Genomic DNA, 27,335 nt, shown 5'->3' with positions numbered 1-27,335 from the left:
GAAGATCAATTTAAGTATAACAAGTTAAAGTAAAATTGTAATCCAAAAAAAAAAAATAGAAATATGAAAGAGGGGGGAATATTTTAAGATCTAAAAAAAAAAAACATCATAATTGGTATGAAAAGCTCAAACTCTTTGGACATTGAATCAATGTTGTGACTTTGGTTAATATGTGAGATCAAAGACTGAGAGGGCTCAATCTGTCGGCAGGGTTACAGAAATCAACAGAGTCATAATGACAATTCATATTGGTAATCCTGGTTAAAATACGAGTACAAAGTTAAAAAGACTAGGAATTTACTGGTTTTAAGTTTTGTTTTCCTCTTTTTTTAAAAAAAAGAAAATTATTTTTTTTTTTAATGTGATACTAAAATTGTTGACAAGAAATTATACATAGGGTTATATATATGTATCACAAATAATTTTCAAAAAGTTACATGATCATCAGAGACTTACAGATAGACTCATCATGGGTAACTTGGGTCAAACGTGATACGAATGAAGGGGCAGATTCCTGATATGCAGAAAACTTAAATGAGTTGTGTGGGGTAGACTCTGAATATAATTATTCATGAAATATTTTGTGGAGCTAGTTAAGGATTATGGGAATGTTTAAACTGTTTAATCTCCATAGTATGTGTTACATTAAATGAGTAAGAAAAAAAAACTATTTAGAGAGGGGGGGGGTTATTTAATATCCTTCCCGGCTAGGAGTGTAGGTTGGATTACTGCTGTGTTTACATTGCCAACCAGTGTGAGAAGGTATTGTATTAACTTAGGTTAATGCATATTCAGGAAGCTGAACCTTGAATGCTTCTTTTGTTATAATAGACAAGAAAAAGAAAAATTTTACTAGGCTTAGAAAGGGTGGGGTAGAACATTTTTTTATGCAAGAAAGGTGGGGTGGGGGGAAAGTTACTGGTAAAGGAGAAGGATCAGTTGAAAATAAAATGGTAGGCTTGAAATTTTACTGTATGAGAAGGGAAGGGTGTGAATAAAAATGGATTGAAATGTTCAGAAAATGTGAACAGGCCCAGAGTAAGAAACAATAAGAAACAAACAACAACAAAAAACAAAAAAAATATTTTTATTACAAGGCACAAAGATGACTATTTTTCAGTCTTGGTGAGGTGATTCATTCTGGAGTGGTCTCCTCTGCATAGACCGCCACCCTCCTTGGGGTGATTGCAGAGATGTTTGTACTTGCCATTGGGACCGCAGGAAGAACCTTTGGCTGAGCATCCTTTGGATGAGTTGAAGAATTTGCAGGTTAACTGGATGGCGTTCCGTTTGTTGCTCTGACCGGAAGATCTTTTGTTCTCAACGGGTTTGAGGACTGAACCTGTCTTAAGATTGTGGCCTTCGTTCATCACAAAGTTCTTGTATTGATCCATAAGTTCAGTGTAGTAGGCAAAGGGCAGACCAGACGAACATCTAGCCGCATTGTGGATGATGACTGCATCAATGAACCCAGCCGCAAAAGTACCTGGATCCATACCTGAAGGTAGATCGGGGTGTTTAGTAAACCAGGCATTATGCGCTAGGAAGCGGTCAAGCGGTTCGTGAGAGAAGTCCAGAGGTGAGGCTCGTTGTTTGATGGCTTTGTACATAAACCATGCCTCTTCGGCCTCTGCCAGATTCAGAATTTCGTCAAGAACTGGCTCCGTCTCGATCCAGGGCCCATCGTTTTCGGTGCCTTGGGTGAATCTTCTGTGACCAGCCGCGTATTTAAGGCTGTTCTTCCTGGTGTAGTTTTTTAGAGAGAAGGATTGACAGGTTGGGTTGTGTGCGTCGTACCAGCCCTTCGTGGTGACAATTCCCGCGGTGTTGATGTGGGTGAAGTTGTATGCGTCCGTTGGCACGATCAAGTTTTTGTATTTGGCCACCATGGTAAACAGGAGGCCGGCATCCAGCAGCGGCAGATTATGGAAGAGACGGGGGTGGATAGTATCGTCCTTCTCTACCATGGCTTGGTAAGATTTAGGATTTTTCAGATCCTTCCCATTGATATGGAGCTGATTGTCATCTTTCCTGCGGCCAGACTCTTTTTCTTGTTTCAATCTGTTATTTATCTCTCTGATTTTTGCCACTGTAATTGTGATGTTGGCTTCGTCGTCGAAGGTGCCGTTAATGGCGGTGAATGGAAAGATTTGTTTTAGATGATCAACTGTGAGACCATAGGAGTACAGGCGAACCAGATTGGTCTCGTCTGTTATATTGTGTTTCAGAACGGCCTGGTGCCACGCTTCTTTGGCAGATAATTGTGTGTTGGAGGCTGAGCGCTCCATAATCTCGGATTGAGTATCATCCGTCAGGTTAATTTGTTGGGTTGTTTTCTTTGGAATTGTGAATATTTGTTTCAGTTGTTTTTGGCTGTTGTTTTTGTTAGGTGGTGGGAAGCCTGATAAGATACTTAAAATTAAAGGTGGAACCCAAGAATAAATTAGGTTGATATAGTGAGGCTCTACTAAGGCCTAATTCAAAGTTAAATGGAGAACCGTTGTGCGTGGCCTAGGCTCTGGGAAGAAGAGATAAATGGCGATGGTGATGAGTGAGGCTTGAATGATAGGAAATTTTATGAAAATACTTGACTCAAAAGGAAAAAGAAAACAAAAAGAAAAGGAAAAAGTGAGGGGGGGGGGGGTATAATGGTCTTAATTTTTTAACTAAAATTTGTGGAGAGGGGTGGAACAGGCATGGGGCAGGGGAGAAAAAAAAATAACAAAAAAAAAATGAAAAAAAGGGGGGGGGGGTAAAGGTATAAATGTTTCAATTGGAAGGGGAGAAGGGGAATTTTTGAAGTGTATGTCCCAATATTGGCAGCCCTTATTTTTTATTTAATTTTAAGTCCCTGAGTAAATAGAGGCATTGTCAATGTCCTCCTCTGTGACTGATTCAGTGTCGGCCTCATTCTCTTGGGACTGGATTGTGTCAAGCACAGATGGGTAGGAACTGGTTTTAGGCTTTTTCTTGTTGTTGTGAGCTACCTCGCCCATCAACATGGTGTTGGCAGTGTCAGCTGCTTTCTGACGAGCTTCATCAGAGAGCTGACCTCTTTCCCAGTTGCCTAAATAATTAGAACTGGTTATATAGAGTAAAGGGAGAGTGGGCTTAGTGGCGGGAGTTAGTGAGAAATTAAGGAATTTTTTATCAGAGTTAATTACTCCCCCCTTCCCCCCTTCCTATAACCTTGTGCCCATGACGTAGATAAGATATTTAACAGAAAGAGAGTGTTACTTTATATGGGTAGGTAGTGTAAGGAAAGAGCTGGGAAAACAGCAAAGTAAATGGAATGTATGGATCCCTTACTATCGGGGGAGGGGGGGGGGAGGAGGAAGGGCGGATTTGGATACTATAGCAACCAATATCATTCCTTTAGAAAAGTTGACCCATGAGGGTTGCCACAACTTTCTTGTGGGTTTTTTGCCTCCCTATGTTGTTCATTCTGGTGTAGACTTTAAAACTATCCGAATGCCAGTCTCCTTGTAAGAGAGTCTCCTCATTGGTGAAGGTTGCAGGATTTGCGGCCATAAGGGATGGCAGGCCTGCACGGAGGCTGTGGCATGTCACCGAGCCAATTGATGCATCTAGGCTTGGCATCAGCAATTTTTTAAGTAGGGAGTTAACCTTTGACATCCTCAAGGTTGCACCAGAGGAGAGCATAAATACTGGACCATTCTTTTGTGCAATCCCAGCTTTGCGTTGCATTTTAGCTAGTATCTGTAGATTCTCTATGGGACAGAAAACTTTGTTTGGAAAATGAAATAAGTCGCAGACTAGTCTTTTGTCTGTTTTAGCTTGTTTGGGGTGAAGGATAGATAGAAGGAGGTGTTTGTCCCCCACAAATTGTGTTCTATCCCAAGTGAGAATTCTGTCTATGTTAGAGCCTCTGTCGTCTAATAAGATGTCACCCATTCTGAAACTGGCAAAATATCCTAGACAGAGGGCTGTATAGAAGCACTGGGCGTCCAGGGGTATAATGTTGATCCTGGATAAAGCGTCAGCAACTAATTGTAGCATGGGAAAGGTGAACACCACTCGTACTGGCCCTTCATCCTCGAGAGCTCGGAACTGGTTTTCAATTCCTCTAATGATATATTTTAGTGAGGTGGACTCAAAGCTGTCTATCGGGTGGTCCAGCATGCAATGGAAGCATTTTAATCCAGCTAGGTAATTTCTTATGGTAGAGGGTGCCAGGCCCCTGGCTCTGTACAGGTAAATGACAAAACCTTTGAGGGAGTCCTTGGAAATAGGGAAGCAGGCGGGTCTCCCTGCTAGGGACATGAAATTTCTAAAGGCATTGTAAGCGGTTTTATAACTAGACCAGGTGGAATTGGAGAGACTAGTTGCTATAGCGTCCAAATAGTAGTATGGGATGGGTAATATGTCCTGAATATTGAATGAGGGTCCCCATTTATTTACTCTGAACGAACCTGTGAGAGGATCTTCCAAATCATCTGGTCGATTCCGTTTCTTGGCTTCATTCACCATGTTTGGGAACCTAGAGGTTAATGTATGATCATGTATTTGTGAAAAAGGGAGGGAATGAGAAATAGACGGGGAAAAATTTTATTTTAGGTACCTAGGCATATTTCGAAATCCGACGGGGGAATGGGGGGGAATGGAATGTAATAAAGAGTGAAAATTAGGGTCAAGATAATTGTATATTTCTTATGAAGAAAGAAAAGATTACCCTATGAATATAAGGTCTATGGGGGAGGGGAAGAAGAGAGGGGGGGGTAAAATAAACAGTGATACATGTTCATAATTTCCTATATGTCATTCTGATGGGTTTGGCTGTCTTGACTGAGCGCATTAATTTCTCATGTGCGATGTCTTCGTGTTTCACTACCAAAGCCAGAATGCTGGGAATGACGTCATTTGTGAAGTTTTCGTACTCCTTCATAGTAATTTCTTTGGATGAGAATAATATGGGGTATATAGGGAGGTTGAATCCCAATCTGTTGATGGGCGGAATCATGTCTAGAATTTTGACCTTGAACTCATCCACTGGGATTGTACCTACATTGCCGTGGCGAAACCTGTCGTGGATGCTGGGTTCGTCCTTGTTTAATGCCCTGGTGAGGAGTATATATTAAACTGGGATAATGTGGAGGGGGGAGGGTTGCTAAACTAGCTCAATTGTTGGACAGACTGACCCCTTAGGGGAGGAATTAATATCCAGGCATGGGCATAATAAAAGATGTTTTAATAGGAAGTGAAAGTGTAGTGTCCCAGCTAAAATATATACATTCCTGATTTTTATTCTGGCATTGTTTTCATCATCAAAGGCCAGCTCGTAGCGAAAAGAAAATGCGTAGGCTGGGTTGGAGAAGGCCAGTTTAACCATAGTGAGGTTTAAAGTGATCCTTTCTTCGCCCTTGAAGGCTTCCCATCTATCTGGGTTTTTGTTGATTTCTCCCAGAAAATCATTCCAAGGTGAGTAGAACCTGTTAAAGTCGAGAACTGTAAGGAGAGAAATGTTAAGGTTCATTGGTGGGGAAGGGGGGGGGGGGGAAATGGATGATTAAGGCAAGCTTGTACTTTCTTAATATTTAATGGATGTAGAGTATTTTTTTTTTTTAGGCGAGAATGGGTAGGAGGTCTAGGTTTTAACAGTTATAAAACTATCTTAACCAGAACATTTATAAATTAGTACCCATTGCGAATTATTTTCAAAGAAAAAAAACAACCCTTAACCAACTTATCATTAGGTGAAGTGAATCGAGTATATACAGCTTGGTAAGTATAGATTTTTTTAAAATTTACTTAAACTTAGGATTCAAAAGTGGGAGTGAGGTTAGAGAAAGGAAAAAAAAAATTTTTTTTTAAGGGGAATAATTAAGAGAGAGAAAAAGGGAAATTTTTGTGGGGCAAACAGTTCTCGTTCCTGTTGTCAAAGAATTTAATATCCTTGGCCTCTACTCTTGTGGTGAAACATAACTCTTCTAGGCCTGGGACTTGGGTTCCAAGTATTTTGTCTGGGAAAATCCTCAGCTCCTTGGACTCGGCTCCGAAGATGTTTAGTTTAAACATCCCTGCAGGGTTTCTGGAGTTAATTGACATAGTCAGTAACCAGTCCGCACCGTCATTAAAGGGATGGACATAATCTTTATAATCGTCCTCGGGGAACCTCCAGGTGTCATCATAACTAAAAAAGGAATATGGTTGAATTTATATTCTCAGATTTTCCTAGATTATTACTTATGTATTTTTTTAAACAACAAGGTCCTATAGTTAAGCATCAACCGATTTTAAATCCTTTCTATTCAGTGAACTATAGGCCCCAATTTGCTCAATCGACCTGTTTTGGTCAAAGGACTCTGTCCCAAGACTAGACTAGGTTCTAATAAGTAATTCAGTGTTATGATTATATATCTTAATCCTGCCAGGACTGGGTTCTCGGACCTTGACTTGATCCGGTTTTGATAACCTAACAGGGTCAAGGATCTCAGATCCAAGCTCTGACTCGGTTCCATATTAACCTGACAGGTCAAGGTTCTCGGAACCAGATCCCGTCTCGGTTTCATTAACCTAACAAAGTCAAGGATATTAGATCCAAGCCCTGTCTCGGTTTTATTAACCTAACAGGCTCAAGGATTCAGATCCAAGGCCCATCTCGGTGATATAGCTAGTGTGGTCAGTGATCCCATTCTCGGTTCTTTAGGTAGATTCTACCTATCAATACCAAGAATTTAAGATCACAGACTTGTCATGGATTTATTTTTTTTATTTTCGTTTGACCGCCTCAGTCTTGAGATGACCTCAAGCCTTAGCTCTGCCTAACGAACCATATTGTGATAAAATGATAATTAAAATGTGGTTTATAGTATCATACCTACGCCTAACTCGATGTAGTGGACAAATAGATACAATATTTTTTTTTAAATTAGATAAATAAATACAATTTTGATAGCATTAAATAAATATTAACTAAATTCCCCGGTCTTAGACCCCCCCCCCCCCCTTAACTTAGGACAATCTAAATTTCAAGTTACCATATCCCTTTATATATATATATAATTAAACCCCGGTCGCAGTCTACCCCCCTTCGTTTAGGACAGACTAGACTACACATTAATTTTTAATTTTCTATAAATTTAGAACATTATACCTGGCCTTATTGTCCCCTCTAGCGCAACCGAGGCGCTCCCCATCAGCCTCATCCCCGTCTCCGTTCCCTCCTCGCCTCGTGGCACGTCCTCCGGCCATTTCGTCGGTAGTTAATTGAATAAATACCTTAAATATCTGAAAAATGTCACAATATAACTTATTGTGTCTGTCTATATAAAACGAGTGAACTATTACATACATTTTCCAGTTATTTAGGTTGGTATTTGAGATAGTGGTCCCCCAAACGATTGAAATGTTCATTCCAATCGGAAAAACAAATTCATGCGCAACCATAATACAAATGCCGTGATCATTATTTTTTAACCAAATATTTTTTAGGTCATTTTTTTACTAAATTCATGTTGAAATGAATTTTTGTTTAAAGTTTTGCTCGTACTATAAGGTTTTAAACCATTGTGAATAGGACAAATATGGCTGGACGACTGGCTATAAGGCTTTTAGTATACTGTTAAAAAAGGCATTTATTTTTCATATCATTTCTCGATAATATCTGAAATCATGTGATTTTACTACAAGCCTTGTAGCCATTTAGGGCTTTCAAAAGTTCCAATTTTATTTCAGGCTAGCCAGGCAGAATCTTCTACCTGGATTCTATTCTATACTTTATCTTCTTTGGTTAAAGTCCTGAAGGTTACAAGTTTGACTACCGGCCTTAGGACGGTCATAACAATAGAGTAAAACGCTAGAGGGGGAAGGGATTAAATAATTGTATATCCCCTTTCCAAGGACCTTGTGCCGTCTTACAATTGGGTCTTTAAAAATCAACCAATAACGTCGGGAGTATTAAAATTTTTTGTCATAAATGACATATTGTAGATCTTTGTTATATAAGGAAAACTAGTGGCTGCGCCCCTGGTATCATCATATAGGGGGCTCTGAATTCAAAAGGGTAGGTAGGGTACAGAAAAAAAGTCTTAAACCATTCCAAGGAATAAATCTTAAAAAATGAAAATAGCCTAAAACCATTCTATGACCTATGTAGCTTCCCTATAAAAAGAAGAATGTAATGTATCATCCTTTAAACTTTCCCCCCATATAATTAAATCCTTAGGTAATTTTTTCCTCGTCCATTGCGCCATTGTACCATCCCTTCATATTTCTTTCAGAAAAATTTGAGTACATATGATAAACATTGAAATGTATCTAAAATCTAATTTTAGGGTGTTCCATCATTTACGCTAAATGTATTACATTATCAAAACATCAGAACTGCATATCATTACAATAGCCTATGCCCTTTTCTTCTCCATTTATATTTTTTACTAGCGGCTACGCCCCTAGTGGCCACTAGCGGAACGTAATATATTTTCTTTTAAATTTATGGTAAAATCAGATTTTTACCAAAAATGTCAAAAAAAATTCTGGGTTTTTTAGCGATTTTTCTTGAAAAGGTGGTGGTATCCACCACCAAAATAGTGATAAACATGCTTAGGACCTATAAAAAGCTACATTGTAAAGAAGAGCCGTATCGGGTCATCGGTTAGCGAAATCCTTCGGTACAAAGAGACAGACAAACAAACAGACAGAGATCCTGTTACTTTATTATAAGGATTGTGTTTTTTAATCGCATAAAAAATACAAAGCAATTTTTAAAATATGCGGAAGTCAATACACACCTGAAATTTAAACTATTTGCATTTCTGCTGCCCTAAAGTCTACAGATTTAATTACAGATATTTTAAACATCAAGACGCATCATAAACTTTTTTTGGTACAAAGTTTTACACTTTGTGGACGAACATTCTTTCGTATAATTCCATTTTAATTGTTTTGAAAAATTATCTGAATGCCATGACTCGGAAAAATGCACAAATCCGCAATGCAATATTGGGGCATTCAAATAAATACTGTGCAATCAAAGGACGGCGGAAAGTGTCATATGTGACGTCATAGAAATACGTCTATTATCCATCTTTTTGGGGGTTTCCTTTCATACTTCTCCTCTCATCCCTCCCTTTTAGTCGTATTTTTATGACGTCAATCAAAGGGTTGATTACATTATTTCGATACTAAGGTTTTTTTTCATTTTCAAACAATTTTCTAATAATTCTTTTTTTTATTTTCAGATATGTAGCCACTGTAGGAAAACTATGTAGATAATGAATATTTGGTTTTATAGGTAAATATTTTTCTTTATTAATTAGATATAGTATTAGTCTATAAAAGAGTGCATTTATTAAAATAGAAAAATTATGACCCATAAGAATTTACTTTCAACAATATAATTTTCTTTTCTAAGGCTGATTTTTCAAAATAAACAAAAAAATCAAATAGATATGCTAACACTTGAAATTAATTTTATTCATAATGAATATTACTCGTCTGTTCTTTTTCTAACTTAAAGGACCAAATTACTATGTTTCGTCTGTAAAGGGTTAAAAATTGTCAAATTTGATGAAACGGTCTGTGGGGGTAATTTGTAATTTTGACATATACGTTTATTCAAATGAACAATTATTGTCAATTTGACCTAAGACCTGTGTTTGACGAAAATAAATGGAACAAGAAAATAGATATAGAATATACATGGATATTATGACAAGGGAAAATTTAGGCTGCTAACATGGGCATCATTTGTTGGTCAGTTCGTTCATCCAGCAGGTGGGGAGGGGACGGGGTAAAGGGGGTGGATTGGGGGTATCACTATTTCAGCCCGCTTCGAGTTTCACTGTTTTAGAGTATATGATAATCTGGTATAAGAACCAAGTAATAATAAATCAATTAACATGAAATTATGTCCTTTAAGCTAGAAAAAGTACGTTAAAATTGTTTACAGTAATGTTTATAAACAGATAGTATTCTTAAATAACTTAATATAATCAATTTAAAACTGAAATGGTCAACAACCTATTTTCAACTTTTCTCAGAAAAATTCTAAGATATTTTATTGTAAGGAAAAGGGATAGTTAAAGCAACGATATATTATTGTACTTCTCAAATGTTAATACATAAACTGATCTTTTCTGTAGATTGAAAATATTGGTTAAAAGTTTAAACATCGATTGTTACCATTTAAGATTTAATAATGAAGTACCCCAAGCTTTAAACGCAATGGATGATAGAGGTGTTTATAAAACTTTGGGTACCAGCATAATGTCCCCTTCCTCCCTGGTATGTTACGCATCGTTTTGTGACATCATACAAAGTTTGGCCGTTTTATCAATTCCGCGCAATTTTTATTTTATCAATCAGGTTATTTCGAAAGTATCGCATTTTAATAATATCGCTGTAAAATTGTAATAGTAATACGGCTTAATGTTGACAGTATCAGAAATATTAGCCCTTCCAATCAAGGAGGGAGGGTACATTGGGCTGTTAATTACACTAGCCCTAAAAGTTTTATAATAACGTTTTCTTGTTCGTAGGTTTAACAACTTTGGGAACTTTTATTGAATTTTGATTGGTTTATTCAATAAGATGAGTGTCCAAACGTTTCAACCACTAATTTCAATATTCAGAAGGGTTAATTTTGTGTTTCATCATTGGGAATGTACATGAATTCAACGGTCTTCCAATAGCAAATTTTCGCTAAATAATTTTAGAAGAAAGGTTTTTTTTGTTGAGACCAGGGAACAATCAACAAAGTTTTCTTGGAAAGATAAGACAAGGAGAAAATTACATACAAATTCCTCTGAAAAAAGGAGAGGTTTCAAATCTTTGACTTTTTTTTGTACCTAATAAAAATGATAAAATCGGTGTTTCTTCATTTCCGGCGATTATAATGTTTCATTGTCCTCCCCCTTCCTGCTTTTAAAGTCTTTATTTATAACAGTTACAGATAGCTATTGTGCAACACGATGCTAAAAATAATTAATTTTGTTTTAGCCATGATCATTTATAATACTAATTTTAAAATTATTTGAATAGATCATTAATTTTATTTCCCTTTCGCAATGACCTTGTGCTGACTCTCATTTGGGTCTTTGGAAATCAACCAATGGTAACGGGAATATCAACTTAGCCAAGTAGCAGAAAATAATTTGCTAGCAGACGAAAAGTTTATTGAAAATTTATAAATTTTATTGAAAAGTTATTTGTATATATTTCTATACTATAGATCTGTTTTTATTAACATAGCAATTTATTTACAGTCTACACTCTTCAGCTAGACCTACAGACAAACCCTAGCAATAATCTAGCTGCGCTGATTAATAAAATATTTAAATTTTCTGTATTTGCCAACGTACTAAACGTCTTACTTGAAATTAAAGCACTTTTTTAATACAATTATGTTCTATAAATAACTTTAATTTCCCATACCCCAACTAGGAATTCAATAAAAAAGGATTCATAACATTGAAAGATGGGATTAAAGGGGTTGAAATATCAATGTACTTAAATAGATCTTCTTGCTAAAAGTGGTCTTGACTGACATATTATTGCTATAACGTTTTTATTATACTCAAGGACGTACAAGCTTTTATCTGAAGGGGGGTAAAATTGAAGGGTTTCAAATGTTTGAGTTGGGTACTATAATGTATGTAATTTTTAGGAGGGTAAAAGCCCCCTTACACCCCCCCCCCGGGACATCTATGCTTATACTAATGTCGACATATTAATTATACCAAATTTGAAAGACAGCTTATTGAGGGTTAATCAATCTATGAAATTGTTTGTATAAAATCCTAACCCCCAACTATGCTTCATGAATAATAAAAAAAATAACTTAAAGGGGGTATTTAAAGTCTTTTCGATAGAATTCGCAAAAAGACTTGTTTTAGAATATTTTTATATCAAAAATGGATCTTAAAGGATAAGACAATGAACGATAAATTGATATACATACCAAATGATAATAAACAAGATTACCCCTTATGTATTGTTTGAAACGTTTGGACACAACCAGTTTTGAACTAACTAATGAAAAATTAATCACTGAGCCAACGAATAAGATAAAGTAATATTAAAACATTGGTTACCAGTGTAATCAACAGCCTAATGTCCCCTCCTTCCCTGATGTGGACATATGAACATATGCGGAAGTAAATTCACACCGTATGTACATTATATTATATTTTAATTATAATCATATTTGTTGAAATAATTATCATTCATAGCATATTTATAATTTTTATTATTTAATAAGAATCCTTTGCTGTTATTTTATTAACATAAGACTAAAGGGGTATAGTCCCTTTCGTGATAACGCCTCTTAAGGGGCGTTTCTTCGTATTTTCACAGAAGATTTTCTCCTATTTCTGTACACTGCGGGGGGCTTTAACCCTGCGGGACCAATTGCCTAATCCTGCGGGGCAATCATCTAACATAACCTATTAAAAGCTACTGTAAAAAATACTACGAAACGCCCCTTAAGAGGCGTTGCAAAGTATTGGACTATACTGCAAACAAGCTTTTACAACATTATGTGTAAAATTTATATTTTTATAGATTTAAAATATAGAAAAATTGCTTTCCTCCAACCTTTTTTAAACCTCTAAGGTTCACTGGCAAAACTCTGTGCACGCCACAGTGCAAAAATGCTTATAATGCTTTTTTTCGCCAATAATGACAAACGGTATCGAAAAAGAATGGCTAGATTTGACTCCTTTTTTGGCTGCCCCTTTCATGGATGTATTGTGTAGTAAAAAAAGGAACATTGAATTGATAAAATAAATAGTAAAAAAATGCTCCTCAATGGATTTTGAAGACTGTTGAAAAAGAGTTACAGTTCTCCGCGGATATTAAAATAAAAACTTAGAAGATTAAAACCAGTTTTGTTAGCCCCGAGGGACCGAATTACCGGCTTAAACTAACTTATTTTTATTTTAATATTCGTGGAAAATTCTCTTAAATACGATGCTATGCATGATTTTTCAGTATGGATGAAGCTGCATCAAAGCCATACTGGCAAAATGAATCACTTGCCCATTGTCCTATCCCTACGACAGAGCTCAGCTGAAAGGCCTACACGTAGATAAATGGCGCCAATCAAAACGTTGCAAATTTCGGATTTTGCAAACCATTTGCACCTTCCGTGTTAAACTTTTGTGCTGTTATTATATAAACATTAGCACCTTAGTTATTATGTCATTATTAGAATAGTGTCATGGCAGTCATTGCCACTTTTAAGAAAATAAAATAAATTTCTAGGGATTTCATAAATTGAAAGGATTTATCATTACTTGGATCTTAATGCAGATTATCATGTACTCTAATAATGTGAAACTTGTATTTGGTCCTCCATCCTCTTTACTCCATCCCCTTCCTTCATACTGGATGAACTAACTGACTAATAAATGAAGTCCATATTAGCAACCTAAATTGACGACAATTTTTCACCTGTCACGTATATTCTGCATCCATTCTTAATTGATTATAATACTAACATCTTATTGTACAATAAAAGCCCTCCGAAAATGATCATTACAAATTGTTGAAATTTTTTTTAATCCCTTTTTTAAGAACACAGAATTAATTTTGTAGTATTAAAATTCAAATTTAAAAAGAAAATTTATTAATAGTTTTCAGATTATTTGTAGTGAAATTAAAAATTTATAAATAGATTTCCGATTATTTAAAGTAAAAAATAAAAATTTCTAATAGAAAATTTAGTTTTTGATATATGGGCTTCTGAAACCTATTTTCTCTCCTTGATTAAGACATTATCGTAGCTACTTTATATCTATCTTTCATATTATTTTGTATATAATAGACGTACAATCTTTATTTGAATTGTATGGACCATCTAACTGTAGTCCTGTATAACAGTTGAATGTCCTCTTTTTAACCAAGATTTTATTGCTGCGCTACATTTGAACATAATTGTCTTTGTTTTCAAAAGATTTGAAAGGGCAATTGTCCTAAGACATTTAATTAATGATCTCTGCTTTATAAGGGCTGACAAACAATACTGGGTGTCCTATCAATTCCGCCATTATGTTTAATAAAGAATTCCTTGTCCCAAAACATGTACAACTCAGTAACATGAATAGAAAGGACTTCTAAACAAACATCGTTCAATCAAAGGGTTGGTTGTTTGTAATAGATGGGATGTTAGTGTCTTGGGACCTTCAATTAGTTACTGACTCTAAAGCTTTGGGTACTTTTATTGAATTTACATTGGGTAATTTCAAACTAATAGTGTCCAAACTTTTCAACCAATAATTTTAATCTACAGAGAAGCTATTCTTGTTTATCATCATTGGAGATGTATATCAAGTCCATTGTCTTATCCCTTAAGATCTTTGAGTAATAACTAGTGGAACTGATTACAAATGACAATTAAAAAAAGACGTTATGTGGAAGTGATGTAACACCGCAATACTGAAAGGTCTGATGTCCTTTTATTATTCTTGCAATAGTAGAATTACCTAGAATGTCGATATATGATAATGGGACTCCCAATCATATTAAACAAAATTATTTCTTGGTCCAAAAAAATTTGAGAAAACCCAATCAAGACTTTATAGAAATCCCAAGTTTTTGCCAACGAATTAAAGAAAGTATTTAAAAATTTATATTAAATGTACCCTCCCTAACTAACTATATATTTAATAAAAGTGGTCGTTGCGAACACATTATCGACCTCTCATTATAATAACTTTTTCTATAGGCATTACATAGGCCTATTAATAGAATCTTATTAATACGATATAACTCTTTTCTAAAAATGACATGATACTTTTGTCTTATGGGTTACATGCACTCTAATGTATTGTGTTTTGAATACTTAAAAATAGGCTAAGAAATCAAAGGGTAGCCAAGCCATTTAAAGAAGGAATATTCAGAGAAGGGGACATTGGACTGTAACTTATACTGGTACCCAAAGTTTTTTAAATGCTGTGTACTTTAAGGAATTTTATTAAATCTTGATTTGATAGGTACTAATTATAGCATTGTCCAAACTTATTTGCCAATAATTGTCATCTACACTACATAAGTGGTAATTTTGTTGAAGATCATAGGGGTGTACTGTACAATGTACATCAGTTTGTCGTCCATTGTCTTATCCATTATGACCCATGAGGAATATGGCACAAACTGAAAAACTATTGCATTGTTAAAAGATATGAATATTAGGTATTTTTAGAAATTTATAGGATAGGAGCGTCAAGCCCATACAAAATATTAGGTACGTTCCAAACCGACAGACGGACGTACGGATTAGCATAAAAGCTGTGCCCCTAAAAAATATTTGATTGAAAAATACCTAATATATTTTCAGCGATTCCTATCTTTGATATATAAGCTTAGCAGTAGAAAAAGGGATTTGTGTTAGAGTATAAAATAATATAGTAGTATTATAGAGAGCTTTTCGCGTATATGAAAATAGAAAATTAAAAGAATAAAACCAGTTTTGTTAGTCCCGAGGGGCACAAACAGTAGTGTTTATATCGACTATTAACATTAAATAAAAGTGGTAAATGCTGACTTGTAATGTACATTAAATATCATGACAACAGTCCTATGTTGATTAAAGAACAGCAACCATTCCTTTAACCCATGGCTAACGTTGCAGTTTTTTGGCTTACAAATAGTGCAATTTCAGACGTGTTGATCCAAAAGATTGAGCTTTAAATTAAGCCGCATTTTTACCCTTCACATCATCTTGTGCGCGCGGGTGTTTTTTCAGAGGGGCTGCTAAAAAACAGCGCTATTTAACAAACAATTTTTCAGTTGCTATTTAAAATATTCGTATGAATTTTTGTATGTAGATTCATATAACTATAAGGCATATTTTTATACAAAACAACGTTGGTTGTCAGACCGCTCCTTGGTTGATTTTATGAGCCGATTATAATTTAATAATTTTCCAAGAAATTATTTGCTTTATTTTTAGTAGATACTGTTTTTATTTGAAATATTTTGTTGGTCTATTTGCAATCATCCAATCAAATTTTCTTTGCAGGGAAGGATATTTTATCCAAAGAAAAACAATTTTATCCCGAACTTTCTGAGCTTTTATATACTATTTTCTTTGATATTCTTATTTTGATTAAAATTTTAAATTTTTAAAAAATATTTGAAATGTTAAACATAATTACATTAAACATGATTTCCCAGAGCGAAGCATCTCTACAACCAAGTCATTTCATTAGCATACTTTTAATTTAATGGCCTATAGACAACCATCCCTTTGATTGAACAGCCTTGTTTGGAAGACTATTTAATTTTTATATCACGCGAAAGACAAAGTAGCAGTATCCACTTTCTTAACTTTAACTCATAATTATAAACCAAAAAATCATTCAGATAAATTTTTTTCTAGTTCAAATGAAGAACTGTTTTACCTCAAACTTTTCGACCAATAAAAATAATATCATAAATAACAAATTTATCCTTACATCTTAATATAAAAAGCATTATTTTTTATGTAAAAACGTATAAAATCATAAAATTACAGATATTAACTATCTTGTTATTGCTGCGCTACATAAAAACAAATTGTACTTGCTTGTGCATACTACATAATCTACATAATTTGTAAAAATTGGTGACCCCTCAATTCCGTAAGGTATCACAATAGCATATAAACAATAAGCTATTGATTTGTTATTGTAGATGGTCTGGTCAAACAAAAATAGTTATTTTTTCAACTTAAAATGGAATTTCTAGCAGACCAAATTTTTTGTTTATTTTTAGTCACATATAATGATAATGCAAACAACAAGTATGAGAATAGAGGGGGCATGAGCTATATGTAACCATGTCTCGATTTTGTATTGGGTCTTTAAAATCAGCCAATAGCGTCGGGAATATAAACATAGCCGAGTCCCCACAAAAGAACAAAAAGCAATTTATTAGCAGACGAAAAGGGTCTCCACCACTTACGGCTGGTAGTTCTCTGGGTTATACATCTATACTTAATATATTTATTTATTCAACGATGGCGCAGTTTTTAGTTATGGCGCCAGTGCAATTATTTGTGCGGATTTGAGGGTACACCTTTAAAAATTAATCTGAGTGTCATTGAAATGAAACTAATAATGTGCAAGTGTGATGCAACAACTTCCCACAAAGTTTTTAAAAAGTTTTACAGAAAAAAAATATAGTTCAACATTCTTTTTGGTAGCCTAGCTACTCTGTCCGTATGTTCTGTACGTACACACTCCTATACAGACCAGTATATAAATTCATTTCTTGACAATGTACGAAGATACTGCTAAATTTTATGTGAAAAAATGTATATAAATAACCATACCCTGATGATGTTTATGCCAAAAAACAAAAATATTCGGTACCTGATGTGTTGATTTTTCCTTGTTGGGGAATAGAATAGTTGGTGCACGTCCTTTTTATGAATATAAATGTATAAATAAAGATGCACAACCTGACAACTACCTTTTTCGTCTATAAATTATGCTGATAACCAAAGTTTTTAAACCTCGTTTTCTTTTTCGATGCCTTGAATACGTAGGGTATTTTTCTTAAATCTTAATTGGTCGGTTCAAAAATTAAAACCAATATAGGGGATATGCATAAACTTAATCATTTTATTTTATGATTATGTTGTGCTACCTACGGATATTGAAATCCTTGTTTTATATATTACAGAAAAAATGTAGTTGAAAAATTCTTTTTTAATTTTATGAAAGATATAATGATAATAATTAGGTTTTGAATTTGATATGAAATTAGTAAGTAGTTGCTAGGCAAAATCTAGTCATTAAATGTTAAATTTTTTAGGTAAATATTCTATAAAATTTATTCTTTTAACAAGGATGACAACTTCCATAAAAGCAAAGCTCAACAAACGAACATCAATGAAGAAATCTGCCACAAAATTGCTTAAATTGTACCTAACAATCTAAGGAATCATCATACAAACTTTTGTGAAGATAGGAGGAAACATTTAGAGAAAAAAGTGCACATATATGTAAATGGATTTTTTTCGCATAAAATAGAAAATTACAATTTTATATTGCAAGGAAATTTTACCATGCAATAAAATGAAAAGTAATAAAAAAATAATTGCTTCCTTATGTATTATGATATGATTTTCAAAATTGATTTTTACAATCCAAAAATTTCCAATTACAGTATCCGATTAGTATCCGATGGATTAGAACTGGTTCTCAGCCAAACTGAAAAAATCATGGATATCTTCGTATTGCAGACAATATTCAACGAATATTAAGTGAAAATCATATAATAGTACCAGTTTTGGTAGCCTAGGTCTTCGGCCCTTAACCCTAACATTACTTGTTTTAATCTCATGATTTTTCAGTTTAATATCCGCGGAAAGCTGTCTATAATACGATGCGATAAATAACTATTCTAATGTCATATCATTCTGTAATAAAAGTTTTATATTAACAAGTTTACGAGCTGATTTTAAAGAAGTTAAATAAGTAGTTATTATAATGTATAATAGAAAAGCATAATTAGAATGGTTACAAAACAGGGCTAAAGGTTTTTAAATACAGTGATCTTAAGGGATAGGACAATGGACAATAAATCGATGTACATTTCCTATGATTTTAAACAAAATGAACACTTCTGTAGATTAAATTTATAGGTTGAACAGTGTGGAAATTGTTTATTTGTACTAATCAGTCAAAATTCATTATTGAACGTTTAAAGAAAACTTTGAGAACCAGTTTAATTTAGAGTCCAGTGTCTCTCCCCTCATCTAAAAATTAGAAAAGGGGTTGGGGGGATTGAAGGATTTTATAGCATTTATAGCACTCTAAGTAACTCTGTTGTGTAAAAATAGGTTCTAAGAATCATTTTTATGAAAAATCAGGAAAAATTTAGAGGTTCCTTTCCTAAAACTTGTTATTATGTTGTAAATCAGGATATGTGCATTTAGTGGGTGCAGGGATAGAGCAATGACAGCTAAATCAACCTTTTTTTAGATGGCGATGTAAAAAGTATTGGGGTGTGCATGTGGGGTACCTTCCCCCAAAGTGCATTGTAAGCACATACACCTCAAATTTCCCTGAGATTTCCATATGCTTAATCATTTTTAAGGGGCCCCCCATCTGCATTGCCCTTATCCTACAGGGCTACCCAGCACCCAATAAAACCTAACTTAACCTTACATGAATAAGGGGGGTGGGTCCAGTGCTCGAGAATGCATTTCGGGGGAAATTTCCGAAAATTTTGCAGATTTGAAAGTAATTTTACTATTTTCCCTATTTCAATCAATGTCTTTCTAAAATTCAGAAAGAGGGATAGAGAAACTGGAGAGAAAATTTCTTAAATTTTTCTTTTAGTCATTAATCAATATTGATCGTTTTTATACATACATCTCATTGTAAAGTACCATTTTATTATAGCTATTAATAACGAAATATGATGTACTGAATTATAGTTTCCGAAAATGTACCTAGCATCCGCATCTTATCTCAATATTTACTACTAACTAAAAAAGCTTCAAACTTCCAAAAAAAATCTAAATTTGAAAAATTAAAATTTTTAATGTATAATTTATAAATCGTTTATACATTATATCGCTTTTCCCTTTGACCGGAGTAGCTGAAAATAGCGTTTGTAATAATTGGGTTATCTGCTGTACACATTTGAAAATTATTGAAGAAATAGGCAATCCATTTTCAGCACATCAGAAAGATGTATTGTATAATTTGACTGCAGGGAGGGAGGGGACATTGGGCTGTTTATTACACTAATCCCCAAAATTCTATTATAACGTTTTCTCATTTGTTGGCTTAACAATTTTTGGAAATTTTAATGAATTTTGATTGGTTGGTTCATTAAGTTAAGTCAAACGTTTCAACTACTAACTGTAATCTACAGAAGGAATAATTTTATGTATTACCATTTGGGATGTACATTAATTTACTAGCAATTGTCTTATCCCCTAGAGCTCTGATTTAACTGGCAGAAAAGTAAGGTATCAAAGTCATAATTTCAGATTTTGAAGGGAGGATTTGTTTACTGTTCTTTCCCTGTTTCCCTGTTTACTATTTTGACTTTTATTATCTAATTGTAAATAAGGTTTACTTGTCTTTAAATATATGTATATAGAGGCAGGGATCTAAAGGGATAAGACAATGGCCGATAAATTTATGGTCTCTCCAATCATGACACACAAAATTATTCCATCTATGGATTACAATTAGTGGTTGAAACGTTTGAACACTCAATTAAATATTCAATAAAAGTCACTAAAGTTGTAAATCTAACGAATAAGAAAACGTTGTTAAACTTGGGTACTAGTGTAATAAACGTCCCATACCTTCCTGATATAGAGTTGTTAATAATTAAAACAATTTATAAAAAAATTACCCATTCTGTAGATTGAAATTATTATCATTATGACGCATTTCATTGGTTTTTATCAGAGATTATTGGTTTTATAAAAAAAACACACCAGTTTTTAAGCCAACAAATGAGAGAAAGTGTCATAACTAAATGTTTACTTTCAAATATATTAGTTTAAAATTGATTTACACATTCACCAAACAAACCTTATTACGCTTAAATCACAGACGGACGGACAAAGTTAATAACAGAGCGATAATTTGGTCAATTAGCGTATTTAAAAAACTTTTCCTGTTAAATATGTTGTGCGATCAATTACGCATATAGATTTTTTTCAAATTGCCATTAGACATCAGTTTTCTAAAATGTTACAATAGCACAAACTGCTCCTTACCCTTTGCTTTATACCCCATAAGTACCCCCTCCCCCCTATTTTGAGAATAGTTATTTATCGCACCGTATTATATACAGCTTTCTGCAGTTAGTAAAATAATAAATTATAAGATTTATTCAAGTTTTATCGAAGGCCAGGTCTAACAAACCACGATTTGGTTTTATGATTATTTTTTCATTATTTGTGAGAAGTTGTCTGTAAATAAGATACATGATTTCGATTTCGAAGCCAATCTGGTAATAAAATCGCAGATATAAGAAGAATTGATAGAACATTGTTAAATATATAGATGCATAACATATTTATAACTTTACAAAACAAAATAATTACTTAGATTGCTTATTGATAGAAACATGGCTTTCAAAAGTTTTTATATCCCAAAATTATGATTAAAAAATATCTTTTCTGTAGCCTAAGATTATTGATGGAATTTGGAAATGTTTGGACAATGAAAGTTTGCATAACCCAATCAAAATTTGATAGAAGTCTCTAAAGTTTTTAACCCAACCTATAAGAGAGTGTGTTTATGAATAGTTTGAAGGTGGGGGAGATATATTTTCTATACAATATTATCCTGCAACAGTTTTAAATAAAGATAATAATAAAGCAAATTGTTAATTTTACTTGTGGAAAATTAAGAGGCGAAGTTAATTTTTCCTATGTAACACAGGAAAGTATTTTGTTGTTATGTACCATCTAATAATCTCTGTTATCGGCATATAGTAGTAAATTATGTCAATTTATAGCTTTTGCAAAAACTTTCTTAGTAATATTCAGGGAATCCAGGGATTTGACCATTGGCGATAAATCACAACTTTTAAATTCATTTTAGGAAAATTATTGGTTGAAAAGTTTACACTCATAGTTTGGAACCAATCAATCAAAATTTACCTAATGTTTTGACCCAATAACTTTGTTTTAAAACTTTGGGTACTAGTTGAATATACAGTAAAAATTACCAATCCCTTATCCCTGTAAAGAAAAGTTTTTCCTGAAAATGCAGTTTTGTTAACTCAATAAAAATGGTAAATAGATAATTAGCTGTCCTAAGATATCGTAGGCAGGGATTTAAAGGGATAAGACAATGGCCATAAATTGTTCTACATCCCCAATAATGATGTACAAAATTTTACCTTCTGTAGACTACAATTAATGGTTGAAACATGTGGACACTAAATGAACCAACTAATCAAAATTCAATTAAAGTCTCCAATAAAAATGATTTTGGACTTTGGGGACTAGTGTTATAATGTCCCCTTTCTCCATGTAATAGAGGCGATGCGTTGACATACAATTTCATTGTTTATGTCGACACAATTGTATTTAATAAATGTGCTCATTGGTGACATTTTATTGCAAGTAGAAAAATTGTATCAAAGGCACGCGTGGAAAACTGTCCATATTACGGTGTGATAGACAGCTTTCCGCGGATATTAAAATGAAAATTATTAGATAAAAATCAGTTTTGTTAGTTAATCAAACTGGCATTTATATTATCATTTTTAGTTTAATATTCTTTGAAAGTTGTGTTTAATTATATGCTATGCTATGCATGATCTTTTAGTACTGCTGAATACTTGTTCTAATCTCGCGGATATTAATCGGTTTCGAAGCCATACTGGAAATATTTATTCTACTTTTGCACAAAATCATCCTTGTTTTTAAAATAATTCTTCCTCTAATTTGGTAATAATGTGATGTTATATCATAATGATAAGGACAAAAAAGAAAAAGAAAAAAACGCATTTTTTCCATGAAACTGAAAACGTGAAATTCAAGAGGTGAAAAAAATCATATTTTTATAAAAGTTCGAATAGAGAAAAAATTAAGAAATTCAAACTTCATAACTACGCAAGATAAATGGATAAAGATATGAGCTCAAAAAACTAATTTTTTATTGATTTATATCTGTATTTTTTAGGTAAGGACAATCCAAGGAAAGCAAATCAGCGGTTGTGAAAATTAGAATCTAATTAAAGAGTTTGCATGCCGTTTATAAGATCTTTATTGACAAGACAATGCACATTTATTTTAGCTATTTTACGCATCTCTATATTCTAGAGAATCTAATAGATAGTTTTGATATAAGATTACCTAATTAACTTAAGTAAAAAAATCTTTAATCTTTAATTTTCATTTGAACTAACAAAACAACCGCGAAGATTATAAAAGTATAAAGCTTTTTTTGTCTGTAGTGAAGGATCTCGCTAACCACTGAACTGATATGGTCCTCCTTTACAGTGAAGCCTCACATAGGTCCCGGGATGGTTTTAGCCGCCATTATTATATTAAGTAGTAGGGTTTTTTTTAAAACCTAAGATTTCGAAAACTACCAAACCTAGTAAGATCTCCAATTTAAGTCCTCTAATGTTTTTGGCTATATTATAAGGATGGTTTTAGGCTATTTTTCTGTCCTTTCTTACCAATTTAAATACACATTTATAAATTATTCAAATATTAACATGTGCGAACATTTTGTTAATATAGACGATTCTGTCTCGCTAAAGAATGCATTTTAACTGATTGCTAACCTTATGACATACTAACGTATATTAGCATCGTTTCTAGAATAAAAAGAAAAAATTCCATAATGAAAATGTTTATTTCTATTTAGGTGTATACTAAACTAAATTTAAATATTAAATATGTCTAAAATCATTTCCGCTTTTTAACAAAAACATCAAAAATAAACATTTCTAGAATCGGAGCTACTCTATAAGCGGATTTTTTCGCCATTCCGTCGGAATAAACAACAAAAAAGGACCAAAAATGGTTTTTGAAAATCTTTAAACATTACATTTTCTGTATGATAACAATGTTTTCTCCCATTTACTGTATTACAGTTTAATATTCTTTAACTGATAGCTGTGGCTGCGCTACTTATCAAACAAAATTGTTCTAGTTTGCTTGTATCAGTGTCTTTTTGTTATTTAAATTGCTTTTTGATATCTCTAAACTGAGAAAAAGCATCATCGTTAAAATTATTATATTTAGAACTAGCGACTAAGGCCATAGCCTCTGGTATCTTGGGGAGAGGCAATAGCAAATGGCCTAAATGTAGATAACTTAATTAAATAGCCTAAAACCCATATCTGGACTCATGTGAAGCTTCCATTAAGTGGAAAACTCAATCATGTTGGTGTTTAGTAAGATCAAATCAACCAATTCCCATGGCTTCACTTCTAGAGACTAGAGGAGTAGCAACTCTACTAGTTACTTATATAAAGAGAGGGTTGGGACTTTAGGCTACAAATTATACTTGTCCCAAACGTTTTATAATCGAGTTATCATATTCGTTGTCTCTAATTGCCTTTTAATCAGCAAGTAATCTATAATTTTTTTTGTCATTTATCGCAACGAATTATAGACAGCTTTCCGAGGATACTAAAATGAATAATCATAAGAGTAAGACCATTTTTGTTAACCCTAAGTGGCCGAAGTCTGGGGCTAACAAAACTGGTATTGATTTTATAATTTGTATTTCAATATCCACGGAAAATTGTCTGTAATACGATGCTGAGAACCGGTTCTTATACAGTTGATCTGAATCAATTTCAAAGCCATACTGTTAAATTATGTTAAGAATTTACCACTCTGTAGTGTGTAGAGCTTTTTTATATTCTAAACTATTTCCGGTATATTTTTACCCAAGTACAATCATATCTGCCACAAACAAAATTAGTTTATTATGTTCCATTTTTTTTATTTTCTGTTATATAAAGTAGTTATTTTGTTTTATCTCTGAAATTTAAAATCTCGGAAAATGTTTGTTGGGTACGTTTCAGGGAAGCTTTATAAATGTCTTTGGCTGGATTTAGGCTGTATTTTTTACCTCTCCCGGAATCCTAGAGGCTAGGGGCGAAACAGCTATTGAATATTAATAGCAACTAGATGTATGTGTGTTTATGATTTGCTTATGCAAATGATTCTATTAAGAACTCGTAAACGGCTGTATCAAAAGGCACACAGCTTTTAGGGTGGCTTATTATTTGATTCAGAGCAGGTTTTATGCTCTTTCTTGTATTTTCTTTAAAATCATACAAACGAGAACGATAACCATAAGTATTACAGCAATAATAAACGTAAAAAAGGGCAGGTACAATACACTTTTAATTCTAATTTAAAAAAGATAAAGCAAAAACAAATATTTTTAGGGCGAGAGTCATTTTGGACGTTTTTTCTTTAAAGGGCTGTGATTCCTTACATCTTATTAGTTTTAAACCATCCTTGAACATATAAGAAGCTTCACTGCAAATGAGTCTGCCTGTACTTCAATGAGAGAACGACGGACTGATACATACTTATTTTAGTGTAGCAACGTTAAAAAAATTTGATATTTAAAATAATCCAAAAAAAGTCTTTTAAAATAATTAAATGATAAGATAGAATTTTTAATTCCTTTTTTAACATTTTTGATTAAGATTTATGAATTCAGATATTTGAATTTATTTTTGGACACGAATTTTTGGAAGTAAAGCTACTATACAACTAATTTTCGTATGTTTTCAAAAATTGCTGACTTGGAACTCATTTATTGGTCAGCTCATTCATCCAGTAGGAGGGGAGGGGATAGGGGTTGAAGGGTGGCTTACTTAAGTTAGCTCACTGCGAGTTTCACTTTATTAGAAAACATGAAAATCTGGTGTAACATTTGTGTAATAATATAATCATTCAAAGCGCATTCTAACGAATATGGCTTATTTACAGATTTGCTCACAATACCTGCCAAAAAGACTGCAATCGACTGCTATTTTTTTCATTTAAAACATTGTTATTGCTACGCTACTTCTGGAAATAATTGTTAATGTTTAAATGTGGATCCATTTGAATTCGGTTTTGGAATAAGAATTTCTCTGCTTTTGTAGGGATATGTTTTCTAAAAATATATTTATCTTTAATTTCATCAAATAAATTAAATTCCCTGGCATTCTTTATATATTATACTAAAAAGGACGTTTGGCAGAAAATAATATTTCTTTACTATTTTTAGATAAGATTTATTGATTTTTTCATTTAATCGATTATGAAATTTAATATATTATCTACGTTTTAATTTAGTCTATAAATAGAAAATTTCAAAGCTATTAAAAATCATTATTGATAAGATTATTGAAAAAAAGAAATAGTTTTAAGACAAAAAAAATGTTTTCCTTTCACGCAATATTCCGAACTAAGCTAAGCGGATATAATTTCACCAGCCTAAAAGTAGTGCCTTAACCTTTCGGGGTTACCCAGTACCCAATCTAACAAAAAATCAACCCTCCCTTATTTATAATTTTTTTCAAAAATAAGGAGGGGGAGGGAAGGATCAGTGCTCAACAGGGCAGTTTGAGGGACATTGCCATCCAAAACTACTGATATAAAATATTGAAATATTCTATTTTGTTTTAAACCAGGGATCTAAAGGGATAAGACAATGGCAGATAAATTGATGTACTTCCCCGAATCCCTATTAATGATACACAAAATTACCCCTTTTCTACATTTTATTAGTGGCTGAAACATTGGACACTCAACCTGATAATCCAACCAAATAAAATTCAATGAAAGTCATTAAAGTTGTTAAGCTAACGAATGAGAAAAACTTTAGGGACTAGTGTAATAAACAGTGTCCCCTCCCTCCCTGGTTTAAAACATATTTTGCATCAAACTATAATAGCTAAAGGTTATTCAGGTAGAAAATGGATTTGCATATTATTTTTAATAATGAAAAAATAACAAAATGTAAAGCATTACATAATTTTCAAAAACTGTACATTATAAAAAAGTAAACAAAATAAAAATATATTTAATGCAATAAGAATGTTTTTAAAAAGCCATTTATTTTTGCATATAAATTAATCTAATTTTGAGAGTTATTAGTTTTTCATTGTCATAACTTAATTTTCTTCTATAATGATTGTAATTCATAGTAACAGGATGTCTGACTGTCTCTGTGTCTGGCTGTAGCGTAGAATATGGCTAACCGCTGAACAGATATGGATCTGTTTTTCAGTGAAAATATTCAGCGAAATGTTCTTTGACTTGCCTAATCTTAAAATTTCCAACGGATTTATTATTACTTGAATCTTACACCAGACTTTCATGTACCCTAATAAAGTGAAACTTGAAGCTGGCTAAAATAACGATTTCTTCCATCCAACATCTTTACCAATCCTTTCCCCTTCTACTGGATAGACGAACTGCCTAATAATAAGAGATGTCTATGTTAGCAACCTTTATTAACGACAATTTTTCCCCTGTCATAATATCCACGTATATTCTACATATATCCATTTATCCAATAAATGCAGCTGTTTGTTTCTGGGTGACTAAAAATAATTCAAGTTGACAAACTAGTCTGTCACTCATTTTATTATTATCCTTTGTTTCAAAACAAGAACAATCATCATATTATGTCCATAGGTAGCGCAGCAATAACACGCTAGTATGTCAATCATTTAGAAGTAGCAAATTGCTCAATCATTTAGAAGTAGCAAATTGCATTCAAAAGTCTTTACTTTAAAGGCGGACAGAATTACGTACTTACAATAGAAATCATGGAGAGAGGGGACATTGGACTAGTAAATTACACTGGTACCCATTCACGTTATCTTATTCATTGGTTCACAAAAGTTGGGGGACTTTGATTGAATTTTGA

The 27,335-nt window shown here is 33.2% G+C and overlaps 1 protein-coding gene and 1 long non-coding RNA gene across 3 annotated transcripts in view; one reads left to right on the top strand and one right to left on the bottom strand.

Moving 5' to 3' along the window:
- LOC145334131 (uncharacterized) overlaps positions 1 to 27,335 on the top strand; it is a 147,562-nt gene that overhangs the window by 45,246 nt on the left and 74,981 nt on the right. For both annotated transcript variants that reach the window (XM_080179431.1, XM_080179430.1), the window contains exon 2: positions 9,201 to 9,253. The gene's annotated coding sequence lies outside the window, so the exon portion shown is untranslated. The remainder of the gene's footprint in view (positions 1 to 9,200; positions 9,254 to 27,335) is intronic.
- On the bottom strand, positions 2,744 to 4,650 carry LOC145333925 (uncharacterized). The gene is made up of 2 exons (XR_013884652.1): positions 4,434 to 4,650; positions 2,744 to 3,067 (listed from the first exon to the last, which is right to left on the bottom strand). It is a non-coding gene; the product is annotated as an uncharacterized LOC145333925 (long non-coding RNA).

This window comes from Acartia tonsa, chromosome 12 (assembly GCF_053477335.1).
Source record: "Acartia tonsa isolate MP-2025a chromosome 12, ASM5347733v1, whole genome shotgun sequence".
In the NCBI taxonomy this organism is placed as follows: domain Eukaryota; kingdom Metazoa; phylum Arthropoda; class Copepoda; order Calanoida; family Acartiidae; genus Acartia; species Acartia tonsa.
Note: the sequence above shows the minus strand (reverse complement) of the source record. Positions and strands in the feature narration are given on the sequence as shown.